The sequence below is a fragment of the Pleurodeles waltl genome, chromosome 8 (genome assembly GCF_031143425.1).
Source record: "Pleurodeles waltl isolate 20211129_DDA chromosome 8, aPleWal1.hap1.20221129, whole genome shotgun sequence".
NCBI lineage: Eukaryota > Metazoa > Chordata > Amphibia > Caudata > Salamandridae > Pleurodeles > Pleurodeles waltl.
Window position 1 is genome coordinate 1521944097 of NC_090447.1, and position 15339 is coordinate 1521959435.

A 15339-nucleotide genomic window follows, 5' to 3' on the forward strand; every position below is an offset into this window, starting at 1 on the left:
TTTCTGTTGTCACCTCGTCTTTTTACCTTGTGTGCGGAGACAATAACATGCTGGGTGATCTTGTTTGAAGTGATTAACGGTTTGTGACTGCACAGGCTTACAGGAGGAAAAAATTCAGTTAAAGCTGACAATACTTTTTTGCACCTAGACGGTTCCTGAGAGACTTTGTCACACATTTTCTGACTTTTTCCCCAACTACACAAATACTTGAGATATACAATAAATTGGGGAAATTACATTGTACACAAAGCCAAAGCTGGAGTTTGGAAAAGGATCTGTCCGGAGTATGGGTGTCTCTGAAGTGGGATTTAAATATCTGGGTACATACATGACCCTTGATCTATTTTTTAAAGAAACTCTAGAATCAGTGTTGGGACTTATGACTTCTTGTGATTTGTTGGCGGTTGCTCCCACTAACACTACTCGGAAGAAGGGCACTCTTTAAAATGATAATACTGCCAAAGCTAGTATGGGTCCTACAGAACACACCCATCCCATTAGGAGTGGAGAAATGAATAGGATTAAATGGGGCAGTGTGAGCACTACTCTGGGATGGGGCACCCCAAGAATCGCATTGAAAAAATCGACTCAGTCCGTATACAACAGAGGAATTGCATTACCAAACATTAAACAAGTTTTTGGGTGACCTGAATCTCTCCAATAAATGACTGGACATATGGAGGAACTGTATATTGGGTGTGAGAGGGCAATGATGGAGAAACCTGCTTCTGATTGATTCTTCTGCCTGCAGATTCCTCCTTCTTTTGACTACCCCAGGTGCAAGGCTGGATCCAGGACCTTTTGTCCAGAAGCACTCCCACGCTGGCAGGGGGCACCAGTTTCAAGTCATCTACATAACACTGCACTGCATGACGTCACTGGAACCATAGAGGACCGCCGTCTGCGCGGTGACATAAGTTCCCTTTTTTCTGTTCCATTGACGTGTTTCTGAAAATGTTTCCTGAGTAAAAGGGAATCATTCATTCCACAATTTCTCATTCTGATTATTCTTTTAGGTGGCAGTTGTCATATTTGTCCCAACAGAAGCGATCTGGATTGAAACCTTGCAAAGATCGTGAAGGGCAAATGTCAATTCTGAACGCTCACAAAATCTGCCTCTTGTGCCTGGGTTAGGACCATGATGTCAACAGATGCGAATCCTGCCAGAAGATGCATCCCAGGGCTCTGAAAGAAAGGAAAGCTAAAACGTTTATGGCAGAGCTTAGGAAAAAGCAGTGTCGTAGGAACTTGTGTCTGAGATTAAGCTCACCATCCCCTCCATTCTCAAAATCATCCTGGAGAAAACATAAAAAGAAGAGAAGGCATGGATTGAGATGCAGATCTTCAAAAAGCAGTTCATCTTCCCCGAGACCAGTGACTCCACCTCGTCCATGCCCTCTGGAAGATGCAGACACATCAGCGCCAACTCAGATCGACGCAACGCCAGCGGCACCAAAGGAGCTAATGTCAGCTCTGGGTACAGGTCCGCCTGTGGTGCCGTCTTCAAGACCCCAGTTAGGAACACAGCACCCCAAACTTCAGGATCTGGGGATGGACTCATCAAACGTTCTGAACGCCATGCTCCGTGTATTTACTAGAGAATGTTCCCCACTGGCGCGCCGCTTGGCCCCATGGGTTCTCTATCATATAACATAGTAAGAAGGCCAACGCTGTTTCAGTCAGCTCTGTTCACGTCTTCCTACCCATTGCTGCAAGTATCTTGGGCAAATCTTCTACCATCTCCCACATCTGCAAAATCACACAGAGAATGACATTCCTTCCTCTTTTGGTACCCAGTACAGCGCCCTCAGCCGAGGAACCTAACATCTCATTGATGCTGCACTTGACACAATCTGTGCCATGGGACACTCCATCGACTTCACAGCATCTGATTGCATCAGTTACTCCTTTGTCTCTCCACTTTAACTTTTCTCTTTGCCTACCTCAAAACCTCATTCAGAAATGCTGCGTATGGGGCCTCATAGGTCAAGAAGAGAGGTGCAAAGGCTTCTAGAAGAAGAAAGGTTTGCAATGGGTTACTTTGATCCTCAGGATGATCCGGATGATTGGGACAATGATGAGTATGACCAAACAGCCCTAGACCCCACTTACAAGGGCCTGAAAGATGCAATTGACTTGGATACATCTTTGGAATGGAAGCTAGTATCTCCCTCAGGCATTCTCCCTCCAGAATTCACCTCTTACCATTCTGTACTAAGGAAAGCTGCTGATTTGTTTGACGAAAATCTACTTACAGCAGAACTAACACCTAATATTTTACCTGAAGTCCTTCATCCCTCTACACATTCATCTGAACCTATTCCACCATTCACTGAGGCACTCACTGAGCCTATACTGGCAATTTGGTAAAAAAACAACGAACTCCTCTCTGGTCTGTAGTCACAAGAAGAAACAAACCACCAATGGGAGATCCATCAGTTCTATTAGCTCACCCTTCTCCCGAAAGCTTAAAGGTTTAGGCCTCATGTTCATCTAAAACAACCCCAGAATCATTTCCTTCAACCCCAGCGGATAGAGAATCTAAAAAAAGGGAGCATATGGCAGAGAATGTTTTCTCAGAAGGTACCATGGCACTGAAATCCATCAATACCAGTTGCTTGTTAGGCAGATATGAATATGCTGCATTGGATGCTGCCCGAGCAGTCACCCCAACCTTTCAGAATATCTTAGGGGGCCCTTCTAAGAGTTAGTTGGAAATGGACAAACCGCGGCCAAACACCTTATGCAGTCTGCCCTGGATGTGGCTGATTCAGTAGCCAGGGTTATGAGTTCATCAGTATCCCTTCGTCGAAATGCTTGGCTCAGGAATTTGAGCTTCTTGCAGGACCTACCATTTGATGGTTCCCAACTTTTTGGGGCAACGGCCAGCTCTTCTCTCGAATGACTTAAGAATAGCAAGGCAATAGCTAAATGATCAGGTCTTCTATCTCATTAAGAGACTACAGACAATACAAAACATGTAGAGGCTTTCGCTGGGAATTTTCCTTTGGGAACAAACAGCAATACAACCTGCAAGAGTCCAATCTGCTTTACCTGCAGCAAAAAGGTTGTGGTCGAGGATGAAAGCCAGCTATTCCTCTCCCCCTCCTCCTTAACTTCCCAGCTACAGCAGAGAAGCAGCCTTAGTTTAGTTATACCAGATCATTATCAAACAGTTGGGGGACAGTTATCCCACTTTCTTAAAAAATGGAAGCCCATCACGTCAGGCCTTTGGTTCTTAAAAATTGTAGAAAGGGGGCATCTCTACCCTTCCAACAATAGCTCCATCCCATACCGCCACAATTAGACACTCTACTGCTCAAAGACTTGCAAATACTCCAACAGGAACTCCATTACCTGCTACTCAAGGGTGCAGTGGCATTGGTTCCAGAGGAGGAAAAGGGACAGAGGTGCTATGTTAGATATTTTCTGATCCCAAAAAAGGACATTGGGTTACGACCAATCCTAGATCTCGGAATTGTGAACTGGTTCCTCAAAAAGTAAAAGTTAAAAATTCTGTCCCTGGCTCAGATTCTGCTAGTGCTGAATGCATAAGACTAGAAGGTTTTTTCAATCTGCAGGATGCCTGTTTGTACTCCCCTATCCTGAGATCACACAGGAGGTATCCCCGCTTCACTATAGGATCAGAACATTATCAGTTCAAAGTCCTACCATATGTCCTCACTTCCGAACCATGAGTCTTCACAAAGGTGATGCAAGTGGTAGCAGCTCCCTCAGAAGTACGGGAATTTCTATATTCCATTAACTGGTGGACTGGCTAACCAAAGCCAAGACTTTGTATTTGCTGATTTACTGCTTACAAGAAATGACTTACATTTTGTACAACCTCTGCTTTTTAGTCAGCAAAGTCAAGTCTCACCTGGTGCCCTTTCTGCGCATACTGTTCATAGGGGCGATACTGGATACCACATCGAATCAAGCCTTCCCTCCACCTCAGAGGATTCAAGACATTCAGTCTATGATTCCTATGTTTTTTAATGGAGCGATCATTCCAGTCCTGATGGTCTTGCGACTGTTAGTTCTTGAAGCCTTCTGCATTCTCTTGATCACACATATATGCTGACACATTGGAGCCCTTCAGTGGTGCCTCTGCAGGCAGTGGTTCCTAAATGTTAGGGATCTGCAGGCATGCGTAAAGATCCCAAGGAACACAGCAGTAGATTTCCAGTGGTGGATCATAAATGACAACTAGCAATCAAGGAAAATCCTCTCACCCTCCAACTCTGGTGGCCACAGTTATCCTGGGTGCCTCTACCCTATGGTGGGGGAGCTCATCTGGAGGAACTGGAGATCAGGGACCCCTGGTCACCAGAAGAACACAGCTTACATATCAATCAGTTGGAATTACAGGCAATGTGTCTAGTTCTCAGGCTTTCCTTCCTTGCCTTTTTGGTCTGTCGGTCCAAATCTTGACAGACAACACAACAGCGATGTGGTACACCAATAAACTGAGAGAAGTGGGGTTGTTTCTTCTTTTCAGAATGTCTGTGGCTCTGGTCCTGTGCTCAGGACCACCAGAATTGTGTAGTAGCAAATCACCTGGCCAGAGCTCTCGGTGTACAAGCAGACATTTTCAGCCGACGTCATCTGCAGGCCACGAGTGGCATCTTCACCCAGAAGTGATCCAGGACATCTTTCAGTTAAGAGGGACTCCTTTTGTGGATGTATTTGCACTCGAGAACTCTCACTGCCTGAAATTCTGTGCTCTTCAGTATTCAATGCAGGGAGCCTTGAGGAACGCGTTTCACTTCAAGTGGCCTGCTCCAATTTGTTTCCTCCCATACTCTTATTTCCTCGAGTGTTGAGGAAGATTCACTTAGATCAGTCCCAAGTAATCCTAATTGCCCCGGACTGAGCGATAAGGATGTGGTATGTGGACCTTGTGTATCTCTCTGTCCCACTTGCTTCGTCTCTCTCACAGGTTAGACCTCCTGTTGCAGTCACAGGGGCAGGTGCTACACCTCAGCCTCCAGAGCCTACATGCCTGGAGATTGAGCGTGTCAACCTGAATTCTTTCTCTATCACCTGATGTGGTGGACATTGTTCTATCTTCTAGACGTTTGTCCACCAAATCTGTGGACTCTGGCAGATGGTCTAGATTTGTAAAAGAGTGTGCTGATAAATCCATAGATCCCAATTAAAGTCAATGTATCTGAAATTCTCTCTTTTGTCCTCCACTTAGCCCAGAGGCCTGTCCAATTTGAAGAGTTACTTGTCTGCCTTAGTGGTTTTCCTAGTCTTACCGGATCAACCCTCACTGTTTAAATCCGTAATTGTTTTACGATTTCTAAAGAGTTTCACAAATAGTTACCCCCTTCTCCTTTTATTGCGCCTCAATATGACCTACGTTTTGTTCTTTCTATCTTAATGTGTTCTCCATTGAACCCTTTCTCAGTTGTCCCTTGAGGCTGTCAAGCATCAAAATAATTTTGGGGATTCCCATCACATCAGCAAGGATTGTCGACTATAAGCGCTGAGTGTAAAACCACCCTTTACTGCCTACTTTCCTAACAAACTGTTAATGCGGACCAGGACTGCCTTCCTCCCTAAAGTAGTTACTCCCTTCCACTTAGGTAAATTCTTTACATTTTCCATATTCTATCCTCCTCTTCGTTCTACAAAGGAAGAAGGAAGACTAGGTAGACTTGACCCCAAAAGGGCAACCAGCTTCTGTATTGACAGAACCAAAGAATTCAGACTCCATGATCAACTCTTCATAGAATACATAGGGAAAGTGAAAGAAAAAGTTATTCACAAACCAACACTCTTGTGATAGATAATCCTGTGTGTCAAACTCTGCTACTCCATGGCTCAGAAGGTGCCGTCTGAAGGTCTTCGTGCTCATTCTGCCAGAGCTATATGTGCCCTAGCTAGGGGTGTTCCTTAAGCAGATAAATGCAAAGCAGAACTAGGTCCCTCCCTTCACATATTTGGCAAACTCTACTATTTGGATTCGGAAGTGAGAAAGGATGGTTGATGGGGGGCATGGCTAGCTGCAAAGATGGCAGTGTGTGGGCCTAGGTGACCCGGATAGGAGGCGAGTCGACGGTGGTCTGCACCCTGCGGGGCTCCGAGACGAGAGCGAGTGGTCATACCTGAGGTGTGCTCGGTCACTCTGGCCGTGACGAGGAGTGCAGCTGGCCCCAGTGTCCCCTGGCTGGTGGCGATGGGAGGAGTGACTGTGGACTGGAGATGCCGTGATCTGTGGATCCCACTGGGCAGCCGGGACGGCCTGGTTGAGCAGAGGGGAGGCTGTGGCCTGGGACTGGACGAGGCCCCGAATCAAGTGTGCCCAGACCTGACGGAGGTGAGGCTGGTCATCGGGGCTGCAGCGAGGAGTGCATCCTGCCATGCTGGTTGCCTGCCAGCGACGCTGAAGACACACAGCGTGAGTAGAGCGGTGGGCCGTGCCGTGCCCGGATGCCGTAGCTTGTGACCGAGTGGCCCCGTTTGAGATTCCGCAGGCAGTGCAGAGTCGGGCATTGGCAGCTGTGAGCTGACCTGCCCCGCCCCGTGGGTGGCTCTATGCCGCCCTTCCCTCCAGAGAGAAGAGTGCAGCTAGCTAGTGGCCGAGTGGAGGTCTAATGAAGCGCTGCAGACTGACAGAGTGAGTTCCTCCAACAATAGTATCATGGGTCGAACAATGAATAAATCTGAAGTACTGATCCTGCGGCCTCTACCCAGCTTCACACCCTCTGAGAGCTCTGCTGCGCAAACACCCAAAGATGTCATCCCTCCCACCGACTAGGCCACCCAAGCAGACAGATTAGCCCTGATAGTACAGTAGATGAGAGATTCACGAGTGGCAATCAAATCTTGCCTGGATAAGATGGCAACAGACATTAATAAACTAAGAGACGACCAGCGCAAAATGTCAGACAAGATCAAAACAAACGAGCATGCTATCTTGACCCTGGTCCCAGTGCAGGCAGACCATGCTACTCAACTTGATGTCTTGCGCCTTCAACTGGAACGGCTCCAAGACCGAACTGACGATGCAGAGCTCAAAGGAACAATGTCCGTATAGTGGGAGAACCAGAGGGTATGGAGGGCCGCAATTCCACTAAATACATCGAAGACTGGCTCCGAACGGTGGTGGCCACATCAGGGCTCTTTGAAGTGTTCATAGTGGAGAGGGCGCATCGGGTCCCCACAAGACAGCCGGTTCCAAGGGCGCTCTCCAGGCCTATGGTGGCACAGATTTTAAACTATAAAGACCGTGATACATTGCTGCAAGTAGAACGTGAAAGGGCCCCCCTGCACATAGGAAACGCTAAAGTCTCCCTATTTCCGGACTATACCTTATTAGTCCAGAAGAAGTGCTCAACCTTTCAGGAGGTCAAGAAACAACTTGTCTCTAAGGGAGTGCAATGTGCCCTGATGTTTCCCGCAAAGCTGAAGGTGACCCATGAGGCACGTACTCTCTTCTTCGAGACACTGGAGGAAGCGTGGAACTCGCTGGAAGCCCATTTCCCAGACTCATGTGTTCAACGCAAGCCCCATTCGGGATCTCCCAGCCCCAGGGGGGTCCGTAGGAGGAAGCAGCATTCGAACCCTCATAGCGATCCGAACCTTTTACCTACACTGCGACAAGCCAGGGAGGGACAGCAGGTGGCAATCAAGGCGGCTTCGTCTCTCAGACCCTGCAACACCCGTACTGACTCCAGCTTGTCACAGAGGAGTGCCTCAGACTCGGAATCTGATGGCAGCTCAGCAATTTTTCCATCAATTACGCCGCAGATGACCCATAATCTGATGTGATCGTTTTTGCATAAGGACCAAGAAGCACGTCGTCTAAACACTACCAGCTGCAGGGCCACTCCAGTGAAACTGTACAATCCTATTCAAATACCTGAGGGTATGCCCCAGAGGCATATCGTCACCCGCCAAGGAGGAGGTGACTCTGGAGTTCTTGTGTGTGTGGTATCCACACCTATGCAACGTACAAGAGTATACTGTTGTTTAGAGTTATCACCAAATGATGAGAGCCAGGGTCCGGTGGACTCCCCTTTACCCATCACAGGTTTTAATGATGTGTTCACGTTTGCCTTTTACTTCTAGGCACAGCCATGTGCACTCCAAATGCGTAGGCGCTTGTTTTCAGGTGAGGTACCTGTTGTTTTAGGTTGTACTGTTTGGTCTAATAGTTCTGCAATACTGGACCTTGTATTCAATTTTGGGATAGTTTGTTTTTCATTGTCATCTAGCGCCACACAACAGGTAGTAGTGTGGGATTACTCACAAATGACTGGTGCTCCTTGGGGGAGAGTCGTGTTCTGCAATTCTGTCACATATGTCCACAGTCCCAGGTACTTATGACGTAATCACTTGGAACATGAGGGGCCTTGGATCCATGCATAAAACTCACTGGGTATTTGCACAGCCACGTAGGCGGCATACACATATAGCATTTCTCCAAGAAACTTACCTATCCATTCACGAGGCCCAGAAGATGCGTAAGATATGGAGAGGTCAACTTTTCTATACTTCATACTTGGCTTTTGGAAGGGGGGATAACCATATGGGTAAGAGCCAGGGTCCCATTTGCACTCCATGACACCAAATTAGACATGCAGGGTTGTTATGTCTTCCTGAAGGGCACTCTTGATGGTGACACATTAGTGCTGGGGTGCATATACGCCCCAACACAAGATATTTTCTTAGCACACATATCAAAAGTTTTGGCAGACTTGGCAACACTCGCTTGGATATTGGGTGGGGATTTCTGCGCAGTACTGGACACTACACTGAACAGATCACACATCCCCTACCAGGCACGACCTCAATATGCCAATCTAGGACCTTGAAGCAATGGATGGAATGGAGGGCATTGTCATATGTATGGTGCAGCCACAATGTTGCTTCATGGGAATATACCTTTTACTCTTATCCTCATGTGCTGCACACTCACTTGGATAGGTTTCTATGCCACACTACACTCCTCCCAATGGTGACACATGCCATTCACATGACTGTCATTTGGCAGGGTGCCAACCACAGTACCCACATGGCGCCTGCAGCTGTCCTTACTAGAAGATGCAGGCTTTAGGAGAAAATCGCAAAGGCTATTGACACCTATTTTGCTGAAAATACTGGCACGCCATCCCCACGAATGCTAGAATGGGACACCTTTAAGTTGATGGTGCGAGGAGCTTCCATCGGTATGGTGGTAAGGGCAAGACAAGAGACAGTGAGGGACATTGCACTGCTGGAGGACAGATTGGGAGCCTTGGAACGAAGGGCTCCTACTGACCCCGAGAGTGCTAGAGCATTGTATGAGTCCCACATTAGTTACGCTGAACTGTTGGAGCGCCTTCGTCTCCTTCACCATAAGAGGTACACACGGAAGTGGACAAGTCAGGGTCCTCCTTAGCATTCTTGATCTGTGCAGATGCTGTGCTCACACCCAGACTGTCAATACGTGACCCAATGCATGAGGTAGTGTGCACACAGCGGGCCATCAGTGAAGCATTCCATGATTTTTATGTGGGGCTGTACGCCGCCCCCTCCCCAGGTGGCTTTAGACACCTTTATGAGGCAAGCCTTGCTGTTTAAGGTGACACAGAATGACAGCAAGACCTTGAGAGCTCCTATAATGTCAGAGGAGATACGTGAGGCAATTAAGAGTCTATCCAGAAATAAAACACCAGGATCGGACTGGCTGCCAGTGGACTTCTACACCACATACACTTCCAAACTGGTACCACATTTAGAAACACTATAAACATGTAGCATGGTTTTCTATACCAAGACGCTTCTCATTTCTACTTATAGCTGTTTACAAATGCAGCTTTTAAACATAGTTATTCAATACATCATAAATAAAACCTGTAGCAATAATGTTCTATTGATAATATTGGGAACCGCACCTATCTTAGTAAGTTGGTATCATCTGTTAGCCTCGAATGGTAACTGACGAAGCATGCCAACAAGGTGCTTTATGGCTCCAGTGATGTCACGCAGTTTGCGAAGCGGACTTGGAACCTGTGACCCCTGCCGTCGTAGTAGAGCTATTGGAGAAAAGTTTCCAGATCCAGTCTTGCACTTGGAAAGTCAAAAGGTGAGGAATCTAAATTTAGAATTTGTATCCCCCAATAAAAAGTGTTACCGAAGGTAAGTAACTTGTTAGGCTCATAACTTCCCTCCACTTTACCATTGATTTAATTGCCCCTAAATGTGTACTGAATAAGATTGAAATACACTTATATTTCACATTCCAGGTTCACTTATCCTTCTTCACTGTCCACTGATTTCTACATGTTATGTACAGATTATTCACTAGAATCCAGATTCACACTATTACTAGACTCTTGCATCCACCTCTTACTGGTCGATGTATTAATTGTCCTTGTTCCACCTTGTTCTCTCATGGCCGCCTGCAGCATCAACAGATTTGTTTTCTCCATTTTTGAGGCAGGAGATATTTTATCTGTATCTGTCTCTGGTCTCCCACTCTGCTGCAGGTCTGACTCCTCTACACAGCCAGGGTGCTTTATTGAGCATGCCTCTACTGCTGGCATTGTAGTCTTCTGTGCTGGTCCTTGTTTTTTTTTGTATTGTCGAGTTGTGTGTCTGCATTTGTGACTTTCTTCATCATTATGGTCATAGACTTTCCTAGGATTCTGGTGTTCATGCTATTACAAGCCATTCTGAAAGAGGTCTAAAACGTTTGCTTTCTTATTTATAGAGGTGGAATTTCTTACTTTAGTCTGAGGCCTTCACGCTTTCATCCATGATGACCATACTTGTCATGCAGAGATTTGTGTATAAAGTGTTGTTCACAGTTTACAATCATACGTATAGATATGTGGCTTAATCTCCATTAGCACAGCTACGTCCCTGTCTCTACTTCAGGTCCGGCTTGTCGCCCATGCAATCCGGTATCATCGGCTCTCGGCGTCCCAACTGCCCCAAATGTTCTCAAATTTCCTCATACTCCCTCTTCTCTTGTATACCAGCTTTTCCTTGACACAGCATATGTTCTCTTCCCTTTCCTAGTTCTGCAGCTGTGGGCTAGTTGGTTTCTCCAATAGCCGTGCAATCTCCCTTTTTGCCAGCAGGTAGCCCATGTTAACCAGCAAAGAGGAGGTGTCAGAGTTGTGCCATATCCCCAGCAAGCCTTGGGTTGCCTGTCTGTCAGTGGGCACGCCTGCAGCACTTTCCAGTCTCTCAGTAACTTTCTCCAAGATTGGACGTCCCTTCGCACAAGCCCATATAGTATGCATAGATGTATTCTCCTGGATGCAGGTGTGCAGACATGCATTGTCACTGGCCCTGCCTATTTTGTTTAGAAATTACTTTGTATAATAGATTCTCTACAGTATTTTCAGGTGAATCAGCTAAAAACATACCTTTATCGCTATTGCATGCTAGTTCCCCCTACGTCAGTTTGCCAAGGGGACCTCAATTTGTCAAGCACCTTCTGCGTGTTAGTCCGTAAAGTGCAATATGCGAGGGAGGTTGCCTTCGTGGTCATTTGGATGTGCAGCAAACTCCCCTCCAGTAGTGATTCCTCTTTAGTTTCCTGCTCCAGTGATATCTGTGCTTCCAGTGCATGACGCAGGTGGAGCTATTTAAATACCTGTGTGGGCACCATAACATACTCTGTCCTTAGATATGCAAAAGGTACAATGCCATTTGTGCCTCACACATCTTCCAAGATGGAGAGCTCTCCACCGTACAGTGCTTTCAGATAGCCCCTCCTACCTAGCCAGACAATCCAGTTGGAAGGCAGGATCTTCCAGCGGCACGTTTGCCCATTGGTTAAGAACACTGATCTGTGCCACTTTGTAATATTTACATACGTTAGGTAGTACTATACTCCCGTCGTAGGTGGACTGCTGGAGCGTTTGAAGCGCTGTCTGTGGTGGGCCGTCTAGCCAGAGCAGGGATGTCGGGAGCCTATTTATAAGCATTGGCTAATCTGCTGTATAAGGGTGAATCGGGGCAGCGCTATCATTTTAAATATTGCTGCCTTTCCCAACAGCGGCGGGCCCCTCTAATGTTAAACATTTTTGTCTAGCCTATTAACCAGTACGATCAGGTTATCCTCATAGTGGGTACCATCTTTTTTTGGAAATACACAGATGCAGGACTTTAAGATAAGTGGCAACCTTTAACAGCGTGGGGAGGTGGACCTCAACTTACCTGCCGGCCATTGGGAATATCAGAGAAGTTTTCCAGTTTATCCCAATGCTGGAGAAGTTCCCATAAATGGTGAAGATCTCACCTACCCGCAAAAAAAGATTTGTCCATGTGGGCTAGGTTCAATAGAATATCTTCCAAATAAAGGGATAGCTGTTTCTCCCATGTGTGATCCCATCTCCAGCCCCAGATTTGGGCGTCAACCCGAATCCATGCTGCCAGCGCCTCTATTGCTAGGGCAAATAGCATTGGTGAGAGGGGGCAGCCTTGCCTCGTGCCCCTGTTTTATGGGGAATTCCCGAGAGAGGACATCATTGACTTTGAGCTGCGCCCTACGGTTAAAAAAGAGAAACTTGACCCATTTCAAAAAGTTGGGACCAAATCCCATCTTGCTCATAATGTTGAAAAAACAGAGCCCTTCCACTGAGCCCTAACTCCTGCTGTGACAATGTTGTTATAAAGACCTTGAAGGTTAAGTTTGGTCGAAGAGCATGCCATAATCTCATTCTGGTCTGGGTGAATCAAATCCATGATTACCCCTCTCAAGTGGTTAGCCAGTACATTAGCTAGTATTTTGATATCCAAATTAAGCAGAGATATCAGCCTGTAGGAGTCCCACCGGTCTGCAGGTTTTCCAGCCTTTGGCATAAGGGCAATGGTTGCTGTGCACATATTGTTAGGGAGCGCCCCCTCTGTCGATACACCCATTGTTAATGTAATAATTGTCAGAGTAGCCTGTCTAAATAAATGGGCTGCTTCTTGCTTTATGCACAGTGATTACTAAGCTGAAATTACCTATTACAGAGCATTTATGTGTTAGTATGGTTCGTACAGACAAGAATAATACCACTTTCTATCACAAAATGTATGTTAACATTGTTGCAAAGCATTTAGTTTGTGCTAGTTTTATTAAAACAGAATAGAAATCGGTTATTTTTTTAACTCAAACAGTTCATTTAAGGAGTAGATTTGAGAAATGAATTTCTTTATCGGTCAAATAGATTTCACTAGCATTTTGCTCCTTGGGTAAGTTTATTCTGTAAATAACTCCAAATCCCATCAGTATGATGCAGTGTGTGGACAGATCTTAATAAAGACTGCCATTTGACTAGGAGCAGGGAATACTGGGCATAACATAGCAAAGACTAGCGGAAGATTGGTTTTGAATTTCCCCTTGCATTGTTTCGCAGTTGAGGATTCTTGTATCATAACCTTAACACTGTGTCTGTCAACTAATGCTCTTTGCAGTACTGCTATTTTGACTTTCACATTTTGTGTGCCTGGCCCAACATTATTGTGTCCCAAATCCGTGCCTGTTGCTGTCTGCCTTGTTGCGGTTTATCTCAGCGCATGTCTTGGACGGTTGCATCTTGAATCTCACATCAGCCCATGCATTTTAGGATATGTTTGGTTTGTGGTTGGAAATGGTTGTGTTGGTGCTGCTGGGTCTTAAGGTTACTATTCAAATGTAGTATGCTGCCTTTGGTTTGTATGTGGTGTCATTGTGGTTAGTTGTTGAATAGTTTCAGATTTATACCTTCTCTCACTCGCTGCTGTTTTTGTGAGTAGCCTTAAATAAAGCTGAAGGATGAGTTGGGAGAAGTCCCTAGTTAGAAATAGATTTTCTAGGTGATAGTTTTTGTAGTACTACAAGTTTCTTTAATTACTCACAATTTTGTTTGATGATCTCTCAGCTCCCAATTTCTGGTACATTGACAGATATTTGTATTATGTTTAATAATGTTTAAATACAAGCATCAAACATAGTATGAAGTATGAAGTCGATGATCTACCAAACCAAGAAGTCATCAATTATAGCCTAATACATACTTACAAAGTATGATAGTTCTAAATCAGTTACACTAATTTTCTACAAGGCTACGCTATAGAAGGACTGACAAGTATATAACCAAGCTCCGTTGTGTTTCAGGAATGCAACATTTCTTATCATACATCACATTACACAGCATTTTGTATCATGTTCCCAGGTGCTCATTAAGTTTCGGCTCATCTCCTGTGTGCTTCATGCGAGTTTTTTCAGCAACACTTCAGTGAGTGTCAGCTTTAAGCCACTTGCTGAGCCTTATCAGTCTAACCAGTGGATGGCTATTCTTCTACGTGGTGGCAGTGTGAACACAGAAATTGATGTTGTCTGTTTAAACACCTTTCAAATCATTTACTGCTATGTCACAGTAGAGTGCTAGTAATCAGCAGGACTACAATATGTGGATAAAACTCTGCTATTTGATTTCCATACCTAGTACAGACATATCTCATGTAACTACTTGGGAGCCAAGTAGACTGTGTCTCATTTTAAATCCGGCACTATCAGAACTTGTTTTAACTTGTGCAAGTCAGCTTCCATTAGCTCTACACATCTTACTTGGACCTGATTAACAGATCTGGTTGTTTCCTGTATGATCTCAGCATTGTATGTATGACATAGAAATCTAATCCCCCTACATGGTTGACAACAGTTTGTTTAAGACCGTGGACTGTTTTGACAGAAATTTGCACATGCCAACTTAGTTGGCTCGGGTAAGGTTGCAAGCCCTCCCTCTGAACTGTTAGTTTTGAATCTAATAAACAAACCATTATTGAACACATGGCCAATCTCTCGGCATCCAGCATGAAACATTAACACACTGAAACGTGGCAGCCCCTCTAATAGCACATTGGGATGAAATAGACATTGCCTGGCTACTGTCTTTGCCAGTGAAAGTACAGACATCATACACTTTGACATGCCACTCAATTCTCATTTTCCCTCAAGGATTTGGTTTTTGTACTGAAAATGATTCTATTTTTCAAACGGCTATGTTGTGTTACATTTTCCTGGTAGCTTTGTTATGTTTGATTTTCATTGTAATATTATTCTTTACTAAACTATGAACACGATGAAGTGAAATGTATTAATTAATTGTCTTGCTGTGCCACAGGACTTAAGCCACAACTCACTGGCCAAGGCCAACGAAGTTAATTCCTTTATGTGTTGTTGCTTATGTGACTATTCAGATGTACGGGGTCTCTGGTACATACTGGGCTGTTATTTTTTGTTTTTATTGGAGCAGGATTAATGCCAATTGCCATAAGAATGATTATTGTCGGTAGTGACACAGTCAGCTAAAATGGTGGGCTGAATTGCTACCTAGACTTATTACCAGTGACTGAAAT

The 15339-nt window shown here is 45.3% G+C and overlaps 1 protein-coding gene across 1 annotated transcript in view; it reads left to right on the forward strand.

The window, feature by feature from the left end:
* Positions 1-15339, forward strand: part of LOC138248885 (zinc finger protein 850-like) — a 199267-nt gene that overhangs the window by 20952 nt on the left and 162976 nt on the right. The gene's annotated exons all lie outside the window — the stretch shown is intronic.